The sequence below is a fragment of the Bos indicus genome, chromosome 11, assembly GCF_029378745.1.
Source record: "Bos indicus isolate NIAB-ARS_2022 breed Sahiwal x Tharparkar chromosome 11, NIAB-ARS_B.indTharparkar_mat_pri_1.0, whole genome shotgun sequence".
NCBI lineage: Eukaryota > Metazoa > Chordata > Mammalia > Artiodactyla > Bovidae > Bos > Bos indicus.
The window spans coordinates 53686758-53711439 of NC_091770.1; the positions used below are offsets into that span (position 1 = coordinate 53686758).

A 24682-nucleotide genomic window follows, 5' to 3' on the forward strand; every position below is an offset into this window, starting at 1 on the left:
AGTAGAAAAAATATTCAGGGGTAACATTATAACCATTCTCTAGGCAAAGATACGGAGAAGGCAATGGCACCCCACTCCAGTACTCTTGCCTGGAAAATCCCATGGATGGAGGAGCCTGGTGGGCTGCAGTCCATGGGGTCACTAAGAGTCAGACATGACTGAAGAACTTCACTTTCACTTTTCACTTTCATGCATCGGAGAAGGAAATGGCAACCCACTCCATGTTCTTGCCTGGAGAATCCCAGGGACGGGGGAGCCTGGTGGGCTGCCGTCTATGGGGTCGCACAGAGTCGGACACGACTGAAGTGACTTAGCAGTAGCAATAGCAGGCAAAGATAATCTACAAAATAGCTTTAAACATGACATTATATTTGACATTCAAATAAGTACTTTTCCCTTAACCAATCAATTAATAATTAAATATAAGGTAAACTTTTCAAAAAGAACTTAAATTCTTTAAGATTTTGATTAGATCATTTACCTCCATGTCCTCAAAGCAGTAGATTTCTGAAATAGCTTTCTTCTGATAGGAAAATACTTACCGTCATTTGTGTAACATCTTTACTTGCAGCACGTTTAAGTGGAAGGAACATCTCACTTTCAAATTAGGATATTGTAGTTTAAATCTTAGCTGTGTTATTATCTACATAAATTCAAGCAAATATGTTAACTTTCCTAGTCTCAGTTTCTGAAACTAAAATGTGAATATCTATGTCATAGTGTAAAAGTGTACAGAGATTGTTTACTAATAAATATATTCAACAAACACGTATTGTGAATCTATTATGTGTTAAAACATTAGTAGGTGCCAGTGTTGAATCAGTCAGCATGAGGTTACAGACATGCAGAATAGAAATACTTTAATATGTCATGGAAATAGTGGTAGTCACTGTTAAGATTCAAAACAAGAAGTTATGAGAAAGAATTTGATGGTATATACTGTAAGGTAGAAGAAAAGCTAATGATACGTAAGCTGAGATCTGAACAATATTAAGAGATTTCTGGGAAAAAAGGGGGGATATAAAGCCTCTGAGGCAAGCCAGATGGTAACTAAAGTAAGAAAAAAAATTAAAGGGAGAAATAAGTGGAGGCAATTAAAATATTCCTCAATAGATGACTGGATAAGCTAACTGTAGTGCATCTCTACAACGGAATATCATGCAGTGATAGTAAGAAATGAGCTATCAAGCCACAAAAGATATGGATAAATTTTAAATGTATATTTCTAAGTTGCAGAAGCCAGTCTGAAAGGTTACAAACAACATAATTCCAATTATTTGACATTTTGGAGAAGACAAAGCTATAGAAACAATAAAAAAAAGCAGTGGTTTCCAAGGGTTAAGGGGAAGAGAGATAAGGCAGTTTCACTAAACCAACAGTGAATTTTTAGGGTGGTGAAACTACCCTGTATGATACTATAATTGTGAATATATTACATTACATATTTGTCAAAACTCATTGAACTTTACATAAAAAGAATGAAATTTAATATATGCAAATTAAAAAGTATTCAGGAGTTCAGTGAAAAATCCAGCATGTGATTGCTGTTGCTGTTGCTGTTAAGTCACTTCAGTCGTGTCTGACTCTGTGCCACCCCATAGACGGCAGCCCATCAGGCTCCCCTGTCCCTGGGATTCTCCAGGCAGGAACACTGGAGTGGGTTGCCATTTCCTTCTCCAATGCATGAAAGTGAAAAGTGAAAGTGAAGTCGCTCAGTCGTGTCCGACTCTTCACAGCCCCATGGACTGCAGCCTACCAGGCTCCTCCATCTATGGGATTTTCCAGGGAAAAAAATAATCTGAATTATGAATGTGTAAACAAACTCCTTGAATGGGGTGGGAAAAATTTGCTGACCTAAGTAACTTTAGAAAGTAGAATCTATAAAGCTAAAGGCAAAAGATGCTTTCCACAAACACTGTACTCTAACTGGCAAAATTATGTCTCAAGGGAATATGTTAACAATTCAGATGCTTTTATTCATGTATACTGGAAATGAAAAATTAAGTAAATGGATAGTATTTGTTGTAGTTAACTTTTTCACTGTTGTAGTAGAAGGTTACTTATGAGCAAGGGAGGAAGTCATAAAAATCAATACGATAATAGATTAGAATTGACACATCAGTGTAGACTCATTTCCAGCTTAACATGGATGCATACTGCTACTATATAAATATGTATGGACGTAAGTATTAGCATATGCATATGTATTTTCATTCTCTGTAAGCTGGCAAAGCCTAAAACTAATGTTATCCCAGTAGCTATGAGCACACCTACCACCAGGTTTGGTTTCTAATAGCATTCTGTAATAAATGGAATTAGAAGTCTTTGGAGAAATTGCTGGTTCTATGGTAATGATAACCCTGCGTGCGAGACAGCAAAAGAGACACAGACGTATAGAATAGTCTTATGGACTCTGTGGGAGAGGGTGAGGGTGGGATGATTTGGGAGAATGGCATTGAAACATGTATAATATCATATGTGAAACAAATTGCCAGTTCAGGTTCAATGCATGATACAGGACGCTCCGGGCTGATGTGCTGGGATGACCCAGAGGGAACGTATGGGGAGGGAAGTGGGAGAGGGGTTCAGGACGGGGAATATGTGTATACCCGTGGTGGATGCATGTTGATGTATGGTAAAACCAATACAGTATTGCAAACTAGCCTCCAATTAAAATAAATAAATTTATATTAAAAAAAAAGACAGAGACCATAAACAAATAAGATGGACTTGGACCATCTGGTAGTACAAAGAAGAAAGGAAATAGACAAAAAAAAAAAAAAAAGGCAAAAGCAAAAACAAATTAATGAATACATATCAAAGGGGAACTGGACCCAACAACAAAAAGCTACTAATAATCAAAACTGGCAAATGGAAGAGAAGAGACAAATCTCCCAGTCAGAGACCAAATAATGTTTGTAAATACTCTGTCCTGAAAAATGTGGTACACAATTCCTTACTCCTCATGTGTAGTTTGTGCATAGTCACTTTCTTCCAAAGAGGAGAGTAAAAAAAGTGAGTAAAAGAAGAGTAAATTTACAGTGGAGAACTTTGACAAACACTACCTTAGCCAGATTATCAAAGTCAACATCAACAGTGATGACTCATGTTGAAAGTAGATACCTTTTATATAATGCAGTCAGAAGAACATTTTATCCCTGTGGTCTTTCCCTCCAAATCTCAAGTGTGATCATGAAAGAAAAAAAAAAAAAAATCTGACAAATCCCATAGGGGCCAGTTTTACAAAATATCTAACCAATATTTCTCAGAATCATCAGGGTTATTATCACAAACAAAGTCTGAAAAACTATCATAGCTATAAGGAGCATAAGAAAACATGATGATTATGTCTAATGTAGTATCCTGGGTGGAGCTCTGGACCAGAGAAAGAGTCCTTTGGTCAAACACTAAGAAAATGCTAACAAGATATGAACTTTGACTATTAATAATATATCAAGATAAGCTCATTAATTATAAAAAATATATCATATTAATATAAGATGTTACTGTTAGGGAACACTGGCTGTGGAGCTTATGGGAACTCTCATACTCTTCTCAGTTTTTATGTAAATGTAAAACTGTTCTAAAAACTAAAATTTATTTTTTAAAAAATGAGACACTGGGAACATGGAAAGCTATGTAAAGGTCAGGTCACAAAGGGCTTTGTAGGCCATGAAAATATCTTTGGAAATTCTTCTCACTGCAGTGGGAAGCAACTTGATCTGTTTAAATCTGGGGTGTGATATAATTCATTTATGATTTAAAAATAGTGATAGAATTCTAGTAGCTGTGAAGAATGGATTGTAATTGAAAGTGGAGAGGGCAAGGATGTAAGGATTAAAACAGGGGCAACACTACAGAAGTTCTTGTAACAGTACAGATAAAAAATGATGGTAACTGGGAATATTTGGGTGGAAGTACATGAATTTGAAGTATATTTTCAATATAGAATGGGAAAACTTGCTTATAGCTTGTAGTTGGGTTGAGATGGAATAAATGATGGCATAGATTTCTAGCATTCTGGTAGGAGAAAATGTACAGAGATGTGTAGAACCAAGGGCAAGTGCATGGATAAAAATATGTAGAGTTTTGTTTTGGACATGTTCAGTTTGGGAAGCTTTAAGCCATGAAAGTGAAGATATTAATATCAAGCAGTCAACAGTCTGCTCAGAAGAAAGGTCAAAATAAGAAATAAAATTTGATAGTTAATGCATTGTAGATGATATTCACAAACTTTGAAATGGATGAAGTCATCTAGAAAGAAACATTACAAAACAAGAAAGATGGAACCACGAAAAACTTAAGCATTGGTTAGCTTACTAGGAGCTAGTGGAAAAGATAACGAGACACATAGTCTGGGAACACAGAAATGTTTTTCAAGAGGGGCAAGTTCTCAACTCTATTTTATGCTGCCATGAGTTCCAAAAAGATGAGAAGAGAAAATGCTCTTTTGAACGTAGACATATAGTGCTCATTTTCAAATCCTTGGGCTTCCCTGATGTCTCAGATGGTAAAGAATCTGCTTGCAATGTAAGAGACCTGGGTTCAATTCCTAGGTTGGGAAGATCTCCTGAAGAAGGGCTAACCAGTCCAGCATTCTTGCCTGGTGAATTCCATGGACAGAGGAGCCTGGGGGACAACAGTCCATGGGGTCACAAAGAGCTGGGCATGACTGAGCGACTAACACTTTCACTAACACTTTCATTTCTTAAGAGTAATTTTCAGATAATAGTCTGCACAGGAATAAAGCACTGAAGATTGGAAGGTGAGGGAGTTGATATAGCATATGTTGAAATGTTTCCTTCAGAGAGTTTGAGTGTGATATAGAACAGTACATAGATCAGTAGCTGGGAGGATATATGAAATAGATGAGAGATATTTTTAGAGATATTTCATGTTGGATAGAACTGGATTCCTTAGGAAAATGAGAGGTGATAGAATGTGGAACAGAGGTGGAGATTTTTGCATTTCATGGAAAGACTTCCTTCATCATCATGAGGTGAGAGGAAGTGGATGGAAAGAGAAGACAATGATTTGTGCAAAAATTAATACTTTCAAAATATCTTGTGGTAGAAGGAGAGGGAATCTTCTAAATCTAACTAAATCTTCTAAATCTAACTAAAATCTTCTTTTAATTCTTTCTACCTTCTCAATACACATTAAGGGATATTAATTGGCTGAAAATTAAAGCAGAAGAGAAATACTATTTTTTAGAATTATGATTCAGTCATCCAATAGATACCTTTTAGAGTAAACATACTAGAGAAATATAATTAACCATCTTCTAGTGCCAAGTACTTTTTGAAGTAGATAATTGTGACATCATAGAGACAATCAAAATCAGGTAGGTTGGTGAAGAATAGAGAACGCAATTGGTTTCTTGCTTCTTAGGTGAAAGTTTTAACGAAGTAGAAAGGACTAGTAGAGATGGGTGAATTAATAAGAATGATAAATATAAGTATGGGACATAAAATACCTGCTGGATATAAAGGAAAGTAGAAGCACAATAAATGTGCTAAATACTGCATAAAAAGTCAGGGAATCAATAGATTGTAAGTGACAGCAGATTGTATTAGTAGGAATAAGTAGCACTGTTTGCCTCAACAAACAAATCCTCAGATTCTCATTGACAATACAAGAAAAGGTAGTTTCTGAGGCAAGAAAGGCTTGAAATATACTAGTGAGGACTTTATCCATCTAGCAACTGGTTGGTTTAGAATCCCTCCATTTAGATGTCCTATCATCTCAACCTATGTCTTCCAAAGTCATTTTAGTGTAAAAGCAAGAAGTAGAAAATGCACATCCTCTCATTATCTATACTTTACCCAGAATTAACTACATGCATTGAATTGCTCTAAGGGAGTGTGTTGTATGAGTTATTTGACAGATAATTTCTAGGATTCTGAGCCCAAAGTTTACTTTCAATATCAACATTAATTACATAAACTGGAAATACAGAAAGCTATGCTGTTGTTATGCATGCATGCTCAGTCATGTCTGATTCTACTGTAGACAGCAAGGATCCTTTGTCCATGAGGTTTTCCCAGGCAAGAATACTGGAGTGGGTTGCCATTTCCTTCTCCAGCAGATCTTTCCAACCCAGGAATTGAACCTACAACTCCTATGTCTCCTGCATTGCAGGTGAATTCTTTTACCACTGAGCCATCAGAGAAGCCTATGGAATGCTTGATTCATTTTGTTGATAACTTGAAGTGATTGTTAACCACAAAAAATGACCCTGGCACTGTGGTTGAGATAGAGATGATGCAAAGAACTTTGGGGATAAATCTATAAGTTGCTAAGAACAGATGAACATTTAAATGAAGAATGTAAATTTTTGCAAGAAAAGAGGGAAGAGTAGGTTATAAGTATATGAATAAACTTGAGAATTTTAGAAAATGAAGAAATTTATGATCTGGAGGAGACACTAAGGAATGAGAATGAAGATATTCCCACCTCCTATCTTGAGATACTTTGGGTGTGAGAGGATGTAATGCATCTTCTGGAGAAGGGATTTGATAATACATCAGAAGAGAGTCAGATATTAGTTAAGGCAAAACAGTTAGAGAAATGTTCCAGAAAAAAATCTGAGACTACTAGGGAACTTGAATATGCACAAGCCAGTGAAGTGGTAAAACCTAGGAGAAAAGGCTATGATGGGATCAGGTGAAGAGACATTATATTCGTGGATCATTATGTGGATGAGATTTCAGGGAATATGAATAATCAATAACTCTGAACTCTGTAACCAAAGTAGCAGTCTGAAATACCATAGAAACATGTTAGAGAAAGAAAACTACATTGAAAATAAACATATAGGAAATACAATATAAATTTCTTCTGTGATTAGTTTTTTCTGTTTCAACTTTTTATTCCTTTTTGCCTCTTTATCTAGTCTGCAGATTTTCTGCAAGTGAATTATTATATTCTCAATTTCTTTATATTTCCTGACCAATTATAGAATATTTCTGGACATATATCTATGTTGTCTGTGTTAAAATAACAATATAAAGGAAAGTCAATACGATTATTTGAAGTCTATTGTTTTATTGAATCAGTTCAGTTCATTCGCTCAGTTGTGTCCAACTCTTTGTGACCCCCATGGACTGCAGCATGCCAGGCTTACCTATCTGTCACCAACTTCCAGAGCTTACTCAAACTCATGTCCATTGAATCAGTGATGCCTTCCAACCATCCCATCCTTGTTATTCAAGAAAAGAGGATAGAGGATTTTCTTGAATAACAAGATTTTGTTCTATGATATGTATTACCCACTCCACCTTATTCACATTTCTCTCTCTCTCTCTCAAGTACACACACACATTTTCTATACACAGCCTTAGACAAAAAAAGCTAAGAATTTAATGTGTTTGTTATAGGTGAGGGGGTATGGATACCAAAAATTTCCTCTCAAGATGAAATTGCCATTGATTACTCAAATAAGATTTTCAAACTCCTAAAAATCACTTGATCTGTAGTACTACAGAAAAAAATTCTTCAATATATTTCTCTTCCTCAAAAGTCAAGGGTAATGGTGAAAAATAGGGACTGTAAAAAATTTGATAGAACCCAGGACATATTCCAGTAAGCTATTTTAGACATGAGTGATATTAAAGTGAAGATAAATATGAGACATTAAAAAAAAAAAAAGCCTATGTATATATGTTTTGCATTTTTGTGAAAATACACAAAAAAACACAAATTCCCAAAACTTTCATGGTGGAAACTAACAACCAAGAAAATTTATGACCAGCATCTATAAAATTGAAGCTGGTTCTCTCTGCCAGTCTTATGGAGAAGGCAGTGGCACCCCACTCCAATACTCTTGCCTGGAAAATCCCATGGACGGAGGAGCCTGGTGGGCTGCAGTCCATGGGGTCGCTAAGAGTCAGACAGGACTGAGTGACTTCACTTTCACTTTTCACTTTCATGTATTGGAGAAGGAAATGGCAACCCACTCCAGTATTCTTGCCTGGAGAATCCCAGGGATGGGGGAGCCTGGTGGGCTGCCGTCTATGGGGTCGCACAGAGTCAGACACGACTGAAGCAACTTAGCAGCAGCCACTCTTATACACACCTCTTAATCCAATATTGCCAAGGGTATCAAACTTACTGTTATTCTTTTGCCTGGAAAATAGAAGGAAGCAAGTTTCCATGAAATTAAGAAATATAGTTAAAGCTATCCAATAGCGGAACAGACTGTTTATAGCAGTAGAGAGGTCCCTAATCCTAGAAATTATGAAGTCCACATGACCAAGTATTAGTTAGAATGTAGAGGTGAATCTTTCATAGGTTGATAGACCTATTGTCTACCTCTTTATTCCAAAGAATGTAAATCAAAAACCACCAATGCATGGCATTTCTGCTGATTTTGCAAGGCTCAAGTATTACTTTAACTGAATAATGGGTGATCGACATTTTCATTGATTTATTGTCAGCACAACATATGTCCAAAGCACCCTTTTTTGCCTAGACTCAGAAGACTCCATGGACAAGGTTTGCTTTGAGCTTGATTCCTCTGAAATTCATGCAGCTTCAAATAAATGTCTGCCTACTTAGAGGCTCAGCCAAACCTAGAGCTGCTGCTGACTGCTAGAGGCAAGAAACAGGCCCCATAAAGAGAGTCCCATGTACCCCTGCACCAGCAGCTGTTCTTCTGTTTCTATGGAAACATTCACCAGACAGCAGTATGCCATACTGTGCAAGTGAATAAGAAGGTATGTTCCTTTCATCACCACATCTCCTAGAGTGTAACCACTTCTAAGAATAAAAGAATGTGGTGAAAACAGTTCTTTATTCTAACAGAAAATCTGTTGAGAATGGTGAATTCTCTTCAGAAAATCTGTAGGGTTAATTTCTTTCCCCCTCTCTCACAGTTGAGCATTTCCTTCAAAACAATTTATATAAGATTGAGGAAAAAAGGAAGTAAAATAAATCACATTTATAAAGTGCCTACTGTGTACTAGACACTTTGTATGCATTTATTTTTAACATCTCCACAGGAGGAAATGGAGATTTAGGATGTACATGATTGGCTTAAAGTGGCACCACTTTCAACATAGAAAGCCAAAGCTAAAATAGGTCTAGGTCATTTTGTGAAGCCCAGTGGGTTCTTTGTTCCCGTGGTAGAAATGAAGGCCTCTTGGAGCAGACAGACAGATAGTGGGGAAAGGGCACAGGATTATGACCCAAAAAGCAGAAGCAATGAAATAAGATCAGAAAGTGACAGAAAGAAGTGATAGGGTGGATTGGGAATAGGCTGGAAGCTGGTAACAATATTAGAAATACAGGAATAGATGCAGTCCACAATTTACTAGTATGTGACTCAAAAGTAGGTAAGCAGGTATGGAGTCAAGATGGTTAGGTGTCAGGAATCACTGTGAGATTTTGAAATTAATTTTATGATCTTTCAAGAATGCTTTAGTCTTTTGTGGACAACCATCACTCATTCCAGGGAACAATAGAGGAATAACAAATAAAACAGTGTTTTATTATAACTGAGTACTGGTTACTTTAGGGAAAAGAGCTTTGGAAAAAGTCTCACTTGATACATGGCTTCAGTATTTCCTGCCAAATGTATGCAGTGCAATCAACACAGTCAAATATTCTAAGATAAAAAGTGGTGATTGGGTAAATTAGACTAGAGTCTTAATATTAGTTGCCTTGGAGAAATATGCAAAGTTTGATGTATCACACTCCATTCTTACCATTGCTGAGGTCTTTATAAGTGATCAGTCTGAGTACAGCAGTCTTAGTAGCTCAATGTTGTTCCAGATTTCTAATGCCCACTGGAAGGAAGGAATCTCTGGGCTTCTTCCACACATCCCTCAATTTATATCAGAGAGTCTACTCCAAGGAAGTGTCAGCACTGTTTAGGACAAAGATTAGATCATGATTACTACCTCTGCTTCACATTTCTTTGACTAACAAAGCAGAAAACATGTTTTTAACATCTGCATATTGTTTTCTTCCATATGTGGAGGTATGTCCTCTAACTCCACCCTGTTCTCTCCCTGCAGTAAATTTCTAATCTCTCCTTCCCATTCATCATATAGTCTCATCAGCTCTTATTCTGTCTTTTCAGCTAAATTGTAAATTCCTTAAGGCTGAGAATTTTATCTCATTCACATTTTTATTCCAAGTATCTATCAGAGTGCGTAATATGTCACAGGTTTTTTTAACTTTGTGAATTGAGTTGCAGCACCCATGTCATTGGCTCTTACATTGCCCATTGGGTTCACATGAACAACTCTAATCCTGTTTCCACATGACAGTTTTTATATACATGAAACAACTAAAATGTCCCCTATAATTAATCTTTTGCTTTTTGATACTTACATCTGTTATTTCACTCATTTTACTTATGGCATAATATTGCATTTGTTTATCACGTTGATAGCTTTGTTTTTAGTGTTTCTGTTAAAGTGTGACACCCCCCAAAGGGAAGATTAGCTGAGAGGGATGTACCACCAAATTCTCTTTCCCATAAATGTGTTTGACTCTAATCCTATGTATGGGTATCTTATTCTCACAGGCAGATGAAAAAGCTAAAAATCTTGATGAGAAGGAGTGCCCTATTTCTTTCACTTTGTCCCTATTAAACCGTTTTCTTATGAATTTCAAATTCCTTCTCCTTTAAGATATATTTATCTTTTGGTACTCGTGTCCTCCCTTTATACCAATTTCCAATTTCTCATTTCCAACAAGAGCTTTTCATTTCAAATGCTGATATGCATGAATTTTGTTGTCTAGATAATGCCTATTATTTATTTAGCCCTCTTCTCTTGATCAGGCTGCACACAGAAATCTAAAGGAAAGCAATCTTCTCTTGAGAAGTAGAACCAAAAATATTCAGTTTTGCATTGAAGGTTTTCTATCACTTTTATCTAAGGAATTTCTCTATCCTACATTCATATCCAAATATCTCATCCCTCTGTATGCCCCACACTGTAGCCAAAAGTGCTTTCCCTAGCTCTAAGAGTGTGCATTTCCACCCATTTGATATGACCATATTCATTCTCTCTAGAACAAGTCTAAATATGATTGATAAAACCCTATTCAAACTATTTTATTCTTTTTCTCTATTCTTGCTTCCCAGTGCTTTCAAAAAGCACCTTATCTATCTAATATATCTATGGTTGTTGTTTAGCCACTAACTTGTGTCCAACTCTTTGAAATTTTATGGATTGCATGCCAGGCTCCTCTGTGGGATCTCTTATCTGTGGGATTTCCCAGGCAAGAATACTGGAGTGGGTTGCTATTCCCTTCTCCAGGGGATCTTCCCAACACAGGGATCGAACCCATGTCTCTTGCGTTGGCAGGATGGTTATTTATCACTGAGCCACCAGGGAACCCCTATCCCCATATGTGTATTTATACATATACATTATACAATGTAAATTATATATATATATGTGTGTGTGTGTGTGTGTATTTTTTCTCACACAGTGGGCAATCCACATGTTGGGGATGAGTCATCAAAAAGTATCTGCTTCTAAGAGCACATGATTATTAGCAGAGGTTAGCCTATCAAGAACTTCTGGACTAGAGGTTGCCCTCATGTCTACATAGACCTTGGGGACTTCTCCAACATGGCCATTTGCTTATTGAAGTGTGTAAGCCAAGACAATAGAGACAGAGTGCTAACACGAGTCACTATTCTTATTAACCTAATAATAGACGTGATACTCCATCACCTTTGCCACATTCTGTTATTAATAGTTAAAAGTGAATCATTTGGTCCCGCCTACATACAAAGGGGCAGAAATGAATACCAGACAGTTATCACTGGGGGCATCTTAGAAGTCTACCAAGAAGGATTTAGTTGGGATTATATACCTGGTTAACTTGATAGTGATAAGTGCATGCTTGCTTAATTGAACCAATGTACTTCATATGTTTCTATTAGTAGGTGACAATTTAAAATGTGAAATTTTCAAGGTCATATTCAGTTTTTTTAAAAAACATGTTTAAAGATAACAAAGCCTAAAACTATAAAGGTAAGAGGTCACTGACTTTTTATATATTAATTGTATCTCATATTTGTTTCTATAAGTCTCTTTCTAACCATAGTAAAATGTCGATATCTTTCTATTCTTTCTTGATCTCTAATAATTTCTTTTATTGCTATAAAGCAAAGCATGAAAACAGGTTCTGTGCCATATCTTTTTATGACCTGTATTTGTTGCTATTATCAATTCTGATTACCCCTTAACAGGATCAATTTCTACTGTTTTATTTGCCTTAATGAATACTGTTAAAATGGTATTAAAAAGAAATTAAACTGAAATTCAATGATAATAGCAATACAGTATAGTAGCACTTTCTCATTAAGGCTTTTCATACTAATATGAACTCCTGCATCTTTCAGTTTACATACAACTTCATCCTTCAGTTTCAGTTCAGTTCAGTCTCTCAGTAGTGTCCGATTCTGCAACCCCATGAACTGCAGCACACCAAGCCTCCCTGTGCATCAGCAACTCCCAGGGTCCACCCAAATCCATGTCCATTGAGTCAGTGATGCCATCTGACCATCTCATCCTCTGTTGGCCCCTTATCCTCCTGCCCTGAATTTTTTCCAGCATCAGGGTCTTTTCAAACGAATCAGCTCTTCGCATCGGGTGGCCAAAGTATTGGAGTTTCAGCTTCAACATCAGTCCTACCAATGACCCAGAACTGATCTCCTTTAGGATGGACTGGTTGAATCTCCTTGCAGTCCAAGGGACTCTCAAGAGTCTTCTCCAACACCACAGTTCAAAAGCCTCATTTTTTTGGCACTCAGCTTTCTTTATAGTCCAACTCTCCATCCATACATGACCATTGGAAAAACCATAGCCTTGACTAGATGGACTTTTGTTGGCAAAGTAATGTCTCTGATTTTCAATATGCTGTCTAGGTTGGTCATAACTTTCCTTCCAAGAAATAAGCATCTTTTAAGTTCATGACTGCAATCACCATCTGCAGTGATTTTGGAACCCAGAAAAATAAAGTCAGCAACTGTTTCCACTGTTTCTCCGTCTATTTGCTATGAAGTGATGGGACCGGATGCCATGATCTTAGTTTTCTAAATGTTGAGCTTTAAGCCAACTTTTCCACTCTCCTCTTCCCAAATGCATCCTATGCTAACTTAAAATAGAACTCATTATAGGCATTATAAACTGTTTGGTTGTTATATACCTGAACATCTTATCAGTCTTAAAATTATGCCCAAGTTTAATGGCCTACTTAGATTTTGTGTTGCTGAATTCCTCATATCCACATCAGTAAGTCACTTGACCTCTACTGTAGGGTTTATTTCTGTTTTGTCCCAAATTATTGAACCTGCATTGGTACTCAGGAAGTATTGTATGGAGTTGTATAGCATAAGCTTAAGAGCTTACTATTAAGTCTTGTAATCTACTGTCTCAGTCCATACTGACTGGATTCTGTTATAATCCCCAAGGTTTTTGGTGTTAATATGTCTGTTCTATGGACTTTTGCCATAGAGAGAATTCCTAACTTACACTTGGTCGTTTTTGCTTCTACCCTATAAGCTAAACTTTCTCAATGGCTAGGTTTCTTCCATTAAATCCCAGTTTTCTTGTAACTAAGTCTCCAACCACACTAGCAAGCTAATGCTCAAAATTTTCCAAGCCAGGCTTCAACAGTACAAGAACTGTGTACATCTAGAAGTTCAAGCTGGATTTAGAAAAGGCAAAGGAACCAGAGATCAAATTGCAAACATCCACCGGATCATCAAAGAAGCAAGAGAGTTCCAGTAAAACATCCACTTCTGCTTTATTGACTATGCTAAAGCATGTGACTGTGTGGATCACAACAAACTGTGGAAAATTCTTAAAGAGATGTGAATACCAGACCACCTGACCTGTCTCCTAAGAAATCTATATGCAAGTCAGGAAGCAACAGTTAGAACTGGACATGGAACAACAGAATGTTTCCAAATAGGGAAAGGAGTACATCAAGGTTGTATATTGTCACTCTGCTTATTTAACTTCTATGCAGAGTATATCATGTGAAATGCTGGACTGGATGAAGCACAAGCTGGATTCAAGAGTGCTGGGAGAAATTTCAATAACCTCAGATATGCAGATGATACCACCCTTATGGCAGAAAGTGAAAAAGAATTAAAGAGCCTCTTGATGAAAGTGAAAGAGGAGAGTGAAAAAGTTGGCTTAAAACTCAGCATTCAGAAAACTAAGATCATTCATCTGGGCCAATCACTTCATGGCAAATAGATGGGGAAACAATGGAAATAGTGGCTGACTTTATTTTGGGGGGATCCAAAGTCACGGCAGATGGTGACTGAAGCCATAAAATTAAAATACACTTGTTTCTTGGAAGGAAAGCTATGATCAACCTAGACAGCATATTAAAAAGTAGAGACATTACTTTTCCAACAAAGGTCTGTCTTGTCAGAGCTATGATTTTTTTCAGTATTCATGTTGGATGTGAGAGTTAGACTATAAAAAAAAGCTAAGGATCAAAGAATTGATGCTTTTGAACTGTGGTGTTGGAGAAGACTCTTGAGCATCCCTTGGACTGCAAGGAGATCCAACCAGTCTTCCTTAAAGGAAATCAGTCCTGAATACTCATTGGAAGGACTTATGCTGAAGCTGAAACACCAATACTTTGGCTGCCTGATGTGAAGAAGTGACTCACTAGAAAAGACTCTGATGCTGGGAAAGATTGAAGGTGGGAGGAGAAGGGGACAACAGAGGATGAAATGGTTGGATGGCATCACTGACTCAATGAACATGAGTTTGAGTAAGCTCTGGGAGTTGGTAATGGACAAGGAAGTCTGTCGTGCTGCTGTCCATGGGGTCACAAAGAGTCAGACACGATTGAGCAACTGAAATGAGCTGAAGTCTCCAACTTCAATTTCTCTCTCACTTTTAAATTTCCTTTTTACTGAATATGTACTGAATATTTCTTGGCTAGACAGATTCTTCAAATATAGCAATACGTTAGTATCTTTGATGATTTATTGATTTGTAATTTGGGAAGTTCATATTTCACTTCAATTATTTTAGCATATATTCATTTCCCTCAAAGTAGTGGAATATTTTTGCTTTTGATTTCAAGTCTCTGATTTTAGGATATGCCATAATTCCAAGTTTTGCACTTTCTTTCCAGCCCTAGTCCATTCGAACTTCACCCAGCAGTCAATGATGAAATCCTGGTCTCTGAGGCTCAGTCCTTTGACCTGAGACATTGAAAACCCAACCTACCATTATATGGAGAGATATCCTTTCACTGGTCAGTGGAGTCAGTTACAGACTGGGATGGATAAAACACTTGGACAGTACATTTATTACATAGTGTTTGTACTCCACTTCATAACATTGATCTATTGTAGATAAATCAAATAGTAGTGATTAATTGAGATTTGTTTTATTTTTATTATATTCGAAGTCTTAATTCAAGTGGTTTCTGGCCTTGATTCAGTGACTTAAGGGAAACAGGGCTGAAGTCTGAGAGTTTCTTTGGAGTTTGGGATGAGCAGAAGCAAAGTAGTATATATTGTTGTATTCAGTTGCTAAGTCAAGTCCAACTCTTTGTGACCCAATGATTGCAACACACCAGGCAACCCTGTCCTTCACTACCCCCTGGAATTTTCTTAAATTCATGTCTGTTGAGTCAGTCATGCTATATAACCATCTCATCCTCAGCCACTCCCTTTTCCTTTAGCCTGCAATCTTTCCCAGAATCAGGGTCTTTTCCAATGAGTGGATTCTTTGCATCAAAAGGCTAAAGATTTGGAGCTTCAGCTTTAGCATCAGTGCTTCCAAAGTGTATTCAGGGTTGATTTCCTTTAAGATTGACTGGTTTGACCACCATGCAGTCCAAAGGATTTTCAAGAGTCTTCTCCATCACCCCAGTTTGAAAGCATCAATTTTTCAACACTCTTCCTTCTTTATAGTCCAACTCTCATACAAACACTTTTTGTAATCTAGTCCTTTCTTCTTTCTATGATGACTAAAGCAGGGATGACCATCTTGATACAACAGAAAAAAATCTGAGAAACTCTTCCACTGAATCCCAGTTTCTCTACTTTTGTTAAAAAAAAAAAAGTCCTTCTCCAAAACTCTACTCAAGTGTTGCTTATTTTGACAAGATTTTTCTGACTTACTCAGGAAATATAAACGATCTTCCCTTTGTTCCACCAATGTGTTTGTGTGTGTGTATGTGTGTGTGTGTGTGTGTTTGTGCTCACTTGTGTCAGATTCTTTGCAACCCCATGGACTGTAGCCCACCAGGCTCCCCTGCTCATAGAATTTCTATAAAGAATAGTAGAGTGGGGTGCTACTTCCTAATACAGGAGATCTTCCCAATCCAGGGTTCATACCCATGCTTCTTGCATCCCCTGCATTGGCAGGTTGATTCTTTACCATTGAGCCACCTGGGAAGCCCTTGACCCAGCCTATGAATACTTTATGATATGGGTCACTGTGGACTGTATGTTGTTATGTTGTATTACTTTTTAATCTGGTCCCTTTCTGCCTCTTACCATTTGAACTACCTCTATGAAACCAATGCTTAATTAAATGTCTGATACATGATTAATTTGCTCCCAAAAGTTAATAAATGTATAGACCAATAGAAAGATGAAAAGAAAGAATGAAGTGGAGATAAAAGGTGCAAACCCTATTTTAACAGTGAATTTTTTAAGTAGAGTAGCTCAACAAGCTTGTAAATGAAGTCAATGTCAGTACAACTACAGTTAAACTTTTATCTACCCCAAAATGATTCTGTTTATCACAAACTTCTTTATTTTGGGTGGGAAGTATTGTCAGAAATTTATAGACTCCATGATGGTTTTAATGCAATTCTGGACAACACAGCAGCATTTAATGAATATATATATATATATATATATATATATATATATATATATATATATATATATATATATATATATATTCATCTTGTGATCAAATATATTTTGCTAAGAAAAAAGAAAAATAAAAATTCAAAATAGGAACAACTGTGTGCTATTATTTATATAAAGATAAACAAAATATATATCTGTATGTGCACATGTGTTAATTTGTATATTAGTAGAATAGCTCTGCAGTAGAATGCTACCAGTAGAATAGCTCTGAACAGTGGTTATCTTTGATAAGAATACTATGTGGCCTAGGTGACATGTGTAATTTATACAAATTTCACAGTTTACTTTTTTTCTAATTTGTTAGTTTTATTCCATGCAAATATTTCCAGAATTAAACATTGAGGTTAATTCCAGAAAGACATCTATCTCTATTTCACTGACTATGCTAAAGCCTTTGACTATGTGGATCATAACAAACTGTGAAAACTCTCAAAGAGATGGAAATAGAAGATCAGCTTACCTGTCTCCTGAGAAACCTGTATGCAGGTCAAGAAGCAACAGTTAGAACCTTGTATGGAACAACTGACTGGTTCAGAATTGACAAAGGAATACAGCACGGCTGAATGTTGTCATCCTGCTTATTTAACTTGTACACAGAGCACATCATGTGAAATGCCAGGCTAGATGAGTTATAAGATGGAATTAAGATTACCAGGAGAAATATCAACAGCCTCATATATGAGGGTAATACCCCTCTAATGACAGAAAACAAAGAGGAACTAAAGAGCCTCTTGATGAGGGTGATAGAGGAGAGTGAAATATATAGGCTGGAAACTCAATATTTAAAAAAAAAAAACAAAAAACTAAGATTATGGCATCCTGTCCTATCACTTCATGTCAATTAGAAGGGGCAAATGTGGCAGTAGTGACAGGTTTCCTCTTCTTCAGTTCCAAAATTACTGCAGCCATGAAATTAGAAGACAATTTCTTCTTGGCATGAAAGTTGTGACAAACATAGACATTGTGTTAAAAATCAAAGATACCACTTTGTTGACAAAATTCTATATAGTCAAGGCTGTGGTCCTTCCAGTATTCATATACTGGTGTGAGAGCTAGACAATAAAGAAGGCAGAGTGCTGAAGAGTTGATGCTTTTGAACTGCAGTGCTGGAGAAGACTCAAATATTCCTTGGACAGCAAGGAGATCAAATCAATCAATCTTTTTATTTTATTTTATTTTTTAACTTTACAATATTGTATTGGTTTTGCCATATATCAACATGAATCCACCACAGGTATACACGTGGTCCCCATCCTGAACCCTCCTCCCTCCTCCCTCCCCGTACCATCCCTCTGAGTCGTCCCAGTGCACCAGCCCCAAGGGAATCAACCCTGAACACTCTTTGGGAAGGACTGATGCTGAAGCTTAGGCTCCATACTTCGGCTACCTGATGTAAACAGCTGACTCATTGGAAAAGACCCTGATGCTGAGAATGATTGAAGGCAGAAGATGAAGAGGGAAACAGAGGATTAGATGTTGGATGGCATTACTGATTCACTGGGCATGAACCTGGACAAACTCCAGGAGATGGTCAGGGACAGAGAAGCATGGTGTGCTGTGGTTCATGTGATTACAAAGGGTTGGAAAAAACTTGGTGACTGTACAACAAACATTGACTAAGGAAATATGATCAGCCAAATTATGTTGAACATAGAAAATTTAAAAAAAAGCATCAAATGATGGATAAATTTTTGCATGTTTTTGAGCTGAATCACCCAAAATTTGCATCCACCATGAAGAATTTTAGATACATTCATATTTCATTTTTAACAGGACCACTAGGCTGTCTAAACAAAACAAATAGGCCTGTTTTGCTGATTTTTCCTTTGTGAACCAACTAAATTTACTCATTTGAGAAAATGTTCTATCATCACATATGCAGAGTTCATGGTTTCATCTTTACCAATGATAAAGCAAAATCATTGGTTCATAATTTGTACAGACACACAAACATAAATGATCTTGTTTCTTCATAACGTTCATTACTCAAGCCATTGCTTTTCTCAAGTTCTTCATCCACTTGGTGAAATTAAACCAAAGCAAGATAGTGGGAAATGTCAAAAAGAAGCAAGATTACCCTGACAAAAGAAATAAAATGTTTTTTGCTAACTCTTCTATCAGTGGCAGATTGTTCCCAGCAGAGGCATATTTCAGAAATCAAAAGTTAACTTTTGAGATGATTTATAAAGCAGAGATAGGTCATAGCTATCCAAAGTAAATCCATTGAGAAATATTGACAAAGCAACCATTCCTACCCTTTCATCACATCCTACTGCTTAAATGGGAACCTATTCTTCTCAAGAGGACACTATCAGACTGAACTGCTGGTCTTTTGAATGGAGTTATAGCTTTGCTGGTGTGAACTCATTCTCTACAATGGTTTGCTATCAGCTATGAATCTCCATTCACTTCGGGGAAGCTGTAGTTCTCGAAGCACTAGACGCTGCACCCGAATGGCTTCTATTGACAACAAATCTTTAGCAATAGGAGTCAAAGAAAGAAAGAAAACTCTCCTAGTCATAATACCTGCAGCTTAAACCAAATATAACATTGCAGTCAGTATAGTAGGTTGAATGGTTGGGTTCCTTAACACTCCTTTCCAGATAGAAAAAACTTAATGACACTTCTTGAGTGAAACTTTCTTTTGCTTCTCACATTTCTCCTTAGCCACAGGCTTCCCCTACAAATCTAGCTCTAAACTGATCTGTTATGTCTCAGAGCGGCTCCAAATACCAGATACAGCATGATTTCTTTTTCTTTTTTTAATTAGAGTATAATTGCTTTACAATGTTGTATTAGTTTTTATTTTATGACAAAGTGAATCAGCTATATACAGTCATATATCCCTTCCTTCTTAAACCTCCCTCCCATTTCCCCCCATCCTATCCCATCCCTCTAGGTCATCACAGACCACTGAGACAAGCTCCTTATGCTATAATGCTGCTTTCCAATAGTTATCTATTTTATAAATGGTAGTGTATGTATGTCATTGTTACACTCAGTTTGGTGCACCTTCCGCACCCACCCCACATGCCCATAAGTCTGATCTTTACATCTGTGTCTCTATTCTTGCCCTGCAAGAAGGTGCATCAGTACCATTTTTCTAGATTCCTAACTGTTAGCTAAGCCTGAACTCTAATTACACAGATGAAACCTTAAACATGGCCACCTTAATAATGCCCTCTTGAAACTAAGCAGAACCCTGTGTCTCCCTTCTCCCCAAATAAACAGCTTCCTCCATGTCCCTTGCCTTTTTTGTAGAAAAGCTGACATCGCCCAAGCCTCCCTGAGTCACAAAAGAGAGAATTCAAGCAGTCAATGATTAGGACAATTGAGACGCAGATTCAATGTCTGATGTACATTCTAGAGTCATTTTACAGATACTATAATTGCCACCAGAAGAAAAAAACTAACTGCATGATGACCAGACTACAGCCATGGCATAAACTGCTCCATCGTGATCAATACTGAATGTATGGCTAGGGCAATTTGAAGAACTGGCCATAAGAGAATGGAATTAGCACTATTGCTCATAGTAATCTATATCTTTGTGGGCATGAAAATAAATGTAGTTTGCGTTCTCTGTATAGATAAGCAGGCATCTAAAATTGTCAGTGAAGAGATGCTACAGACCCAGGTTGGCATCTTCCACTCCAAAAATAAAATGCCCTAATGTTAGCATTGGGGAAACAGTGGAAACAGTGCCAGTCTTTATTTTTGGGGGGCTCCAAAATCACTGCAGATGGTGACTACAGCCATGAAATTAAAAGACTCTTACTCCTTGGAAGGCAAGATATGACCAAACTAGATAGCATATTGAAAAGCAGAGACATTACTTTGCCAACAAAGGTCCATCTAGTCAAGGCTATGGTTTTTCCTGTGGTCATGTATGGATGTGAGAGTTGGACTGTGAAGAAGGCCGAGGGCCGAAGAATTGGTGCTTTTGAACTGTGGTGTTGGAGAAGACCCTTGAGAGTCCCTTGGACTGCAAGGAGATCCAACCAGTCCATTCTAAGGGAGATCAGTCCTGGGTGTTGTTTGGAAGTACTGATGCTAATGCTGAAACTCTGATACTTTGGCCACCTCGTGCAAAGAGTTGACTCATTAGAAAAGACTCTGATGCTGGGAAGGATTGGAGGCAGGAGGAGAAGGGGAAAACAGAGGATGAGATGGCTGGATGGCATCACCGACTCGATGGACGTGAGTTTGGGTGAACTCTGGGAGTTGGTGATGGGCAGGGAGGCCTGGTGTGCTGCAATTCATGGAGTCACAAAGAGTCAGACACGACTGAACAACTGAAATGAACTGAATGTTAGCAAGAAGAATTTACAGAAGATGGGTCTTTCACTCATTATCTCATAGAAATAGAATGATGTTCTTGTAAGTGGGGGCTTGTAAGCAGCTTTTTGCAGGAGAGAGCTCTTATGGAATGAGTTTTCTGCAAGATGCCTTGTTTGTCTTGTCACTTTAACAAAAGAATACTGTAACTAACCTTAAACCAGACACCCTCCCACCCCACGTTCTACTCATCACTGGCCCAAGCACACTTTTTAGATTTTTTGGTCACACAATATCTTGCTGTTGTTTCTTTACAACAATACCAGTTGTTTCTTTCTGTAGATCTAAGATGTAAAAATAAATAATAGGCAATTAACAGATCCCTGGCTTCTTCAATAGTCTTGCAAACAAATCATGTGAATGAGATAGCATTTAAAGAAAGATCACAAGGAGTAGACAAGCCTGCACATGATGGGAGATGGCAGTGACTCTACCCCTTCTCTCAATGATTAACTTGAAATTACGTTCCCTTTCCTTTTAAAACCTTCCATGGCCAAGTAGATTCTTCAGAGTTGGTTTTGAGACACCAGTCCACCTTCTCCCCAGATTGCTGGTTTTCTGATTAAAAGCAATTTTTTTTCCCCACTTCTACCAACACTTCCTTCTCAAATATTGATTTTCAAGTGATGAACAGGCAGATCTGAATTTGGTAACATTTTCATGAAAACTGGTAACACAGTGAATGTATAGGAATCCCTCCAAAACTACTCCCAGAAAAGACCCTGAAAACCCAGGAGTGTGTTGCAAAGTAGACACTGCAAAATAACTTCAAAAAATATTTAGTTAAGATGAGTTATTTTAGAATATTCAGAAGACTATCCTGTTTCTTTATGAAATAAAAGCTGTATGTAAAATGCTATCTTATAGTATCTAGGAGCACCTACCCAGTTTGACATATTTTTACATTCACTTCCTCCTTTAGTCTTCACAGCAACATCAGTGATAAGTTAGATTTTTTCAAATGCAACTCTGAGGCAGAGTTTAATAGAGAGGAGTTAATAGGATAAACATGAATACATCTCAGCATGACAAAAGAGAAGCCTGGTTGCATAGCAGACTCAAACAACCACTGAGACCAGCCCCAAGACAGGACTGAGGCTATGCTATCCCTTGAGAATTGTCTTATATGGCCTGAAATGGCCAAACCTTTATATCACTGTTTGCATCAGTTGCTCATATTAGCTGTCCGCAGAAGACTCTGGCCTTAGGGGAGGTGGCACCTGAGGCAATCCTTGAAGAGACTGATGGCTGAAGGCTGCCTGTACTTAACACTACCATCAACCAGGGTAACAAGTCTTTCTTTGAAGGAGAATCTGGGCACCATTTCTCTGTGTTCATTATAACATCTTTTTTAAAATAGGGGAGACATTAAAAGAAATTAATGTGTATGCGATCTCTTTCCAAATGATAGACCCAGAAACCACAAGAGAACTTGTGGATTCCAAGTCTACAGCTCTTACCAATACTCCAAGCTTCCTCTTCAGAACTTAAAAAAAAAAAAAATAAAAAGGAAACCTCTTTAATAGTTTCCTATTTAGACAATGCTTGTAACCTCCTCCTTAAAAACCACTTTACCTTCTTTCTATCTCAGTGTTTTTCAGAATGTTTATCATATTGACTTATTTTCCTTTGTCTCAGAATAATCATCTGTGCTTCTTTTTGAAAAATCCATTACCTGAACATTTCTTACATCTTACCTATTTCTTAATAACCTGAAAACTTGCCACATCAATTATTCTTTATAACTGATATTCAATTTTCCCCTCACTTCTTATATTTCTCATCACATCTAACATGCATTCAAGGCTTCCTTTTTCTGAAAGAGAACTTTCTCTATGATATCCCTTAATCCACTGCCTCTGCTTGAACCCACTTGATGGTAGTTTCTAGAGTGTTTGAAATCTAGCTTTATCCCCATTGTCTATACTCAAACTGTTTCTCACAGTGCACTGCTGACACAGAAATTTGCCAGTGAAATTCTTTTTTACCTTTTGTCTTCTTTCTGAAAAAATCAGTCATTCCTCCTCCCCCACTTTTTTTTTTTCTCACATCTTTGCATCTTTCATTGCCCTTTTAATCTTTTCTTAAAACCTCTGGCCTCCTCTCTAAACACTGAAATTTCCCACATTTCTATCTCCTACTTCTTAGTGGTTTTGGTCCAGTGGTAAGTTCATTTTCAATATATGATTACATATTATAGTTTATGACAGGAATTTACAACCTTATTGTTGCACAAATGGACATAATTTTCAAACAATGGTCAAGTAATCTCCCTATGTTTGAAATGGCAATATACTATAATTGTTTAATGTTTTACATTTATTGAGTTCTTTCCTAACATCTTATTTTCCCTTTATCATCCTAATTATTCTTAAACACTGCAGAATCTCAAATTATTTACTTTATTCACATATTTTAATTTAGTGTATATGTAATGATCTTATTAGGTCCTTGAAAATTCATCTGTAACCACCTATGTATAGAATATTGAAGGCATTAAAAATGTTTTTTTGATGATTTAGATAAACTAAACAACATTGATTAAAGGGCCCAAGGAAATGTTCCTTGACAGACATGAAACTAAGCCTTCAACAATTATTTCTGGAGTGTGTATTATGTGGCAGGTGATGAGCTAGTTGTAGAAGGCACAGAAAAACAAGGAGATTTCTGTACCGCAGGAATATATGAATAGTGCTAAGATATACATAGGCGTTGTATTATAGTCAAGTTCTATGATACAGCACTAAATAAACATATATGTGGAATTGTGTAGCCACCAAAACTTTGAATTAGTCTAAGGTTCACAGCATATTATATCGCTTTTTATTTTCCCATTGTTTAATTTTGATTTTATGCCCTCAGTTTTATGTAAGATGCTTCTCTGTATATATAAAACATATAACACATCTAAACACATACACACTCAACATATATATACACATGCCCATTTAAGATATATGCTATTCAGAAAAATAATAGGATGGTGTTCCCACATTATTGTGCAGTACAAATCAGCCAGGTTGAATAAATGATTGATTATAAGCACAGAGAATTATTGTAGTAAACTGTTCTGGCAGCGTTCTATGTATGCTACTGAATATTTAAAAATAGTATCAAAACTGGTTTATTAAAGGAGTAAAATGAACGAATGAATGCTGTTGAATACTTTTATAAATGAAAGGACTCATCAAACAAATTCTCAGAACTGTGTTGAGAAGCATAAAATTAACAGTTATAGCAATATTTTATACATATTGTTGCTCTAAAACAAATAGAATGTCAATTATTTCTCCAGTAAAAATGGAATTATTCAGGATCAGCAAAGAATTGCATTTGTGGTCTGCAACCATTGCATTGAGCCACTTGCAAGGCCCCAGTAGGAAGAGGAGAACTATTTTATAGGGCATAAGGAGATGGGAATTCCATAGTAAACAGAGCCTGTGGCTTTCCACT

General features: G+C 37.0%; 1 pseudogene; it reads left to right on the plus strand.

Annotated features, from left to right (window-relative positions):
- Window positions 1-24682, plus strand: part of LOC109565569 (nuclear receptor coactivator 6 pseudogene) — a 133766-nt pseudogene that overhangs the window by 19985 nt on the left and 89099 nt on the right.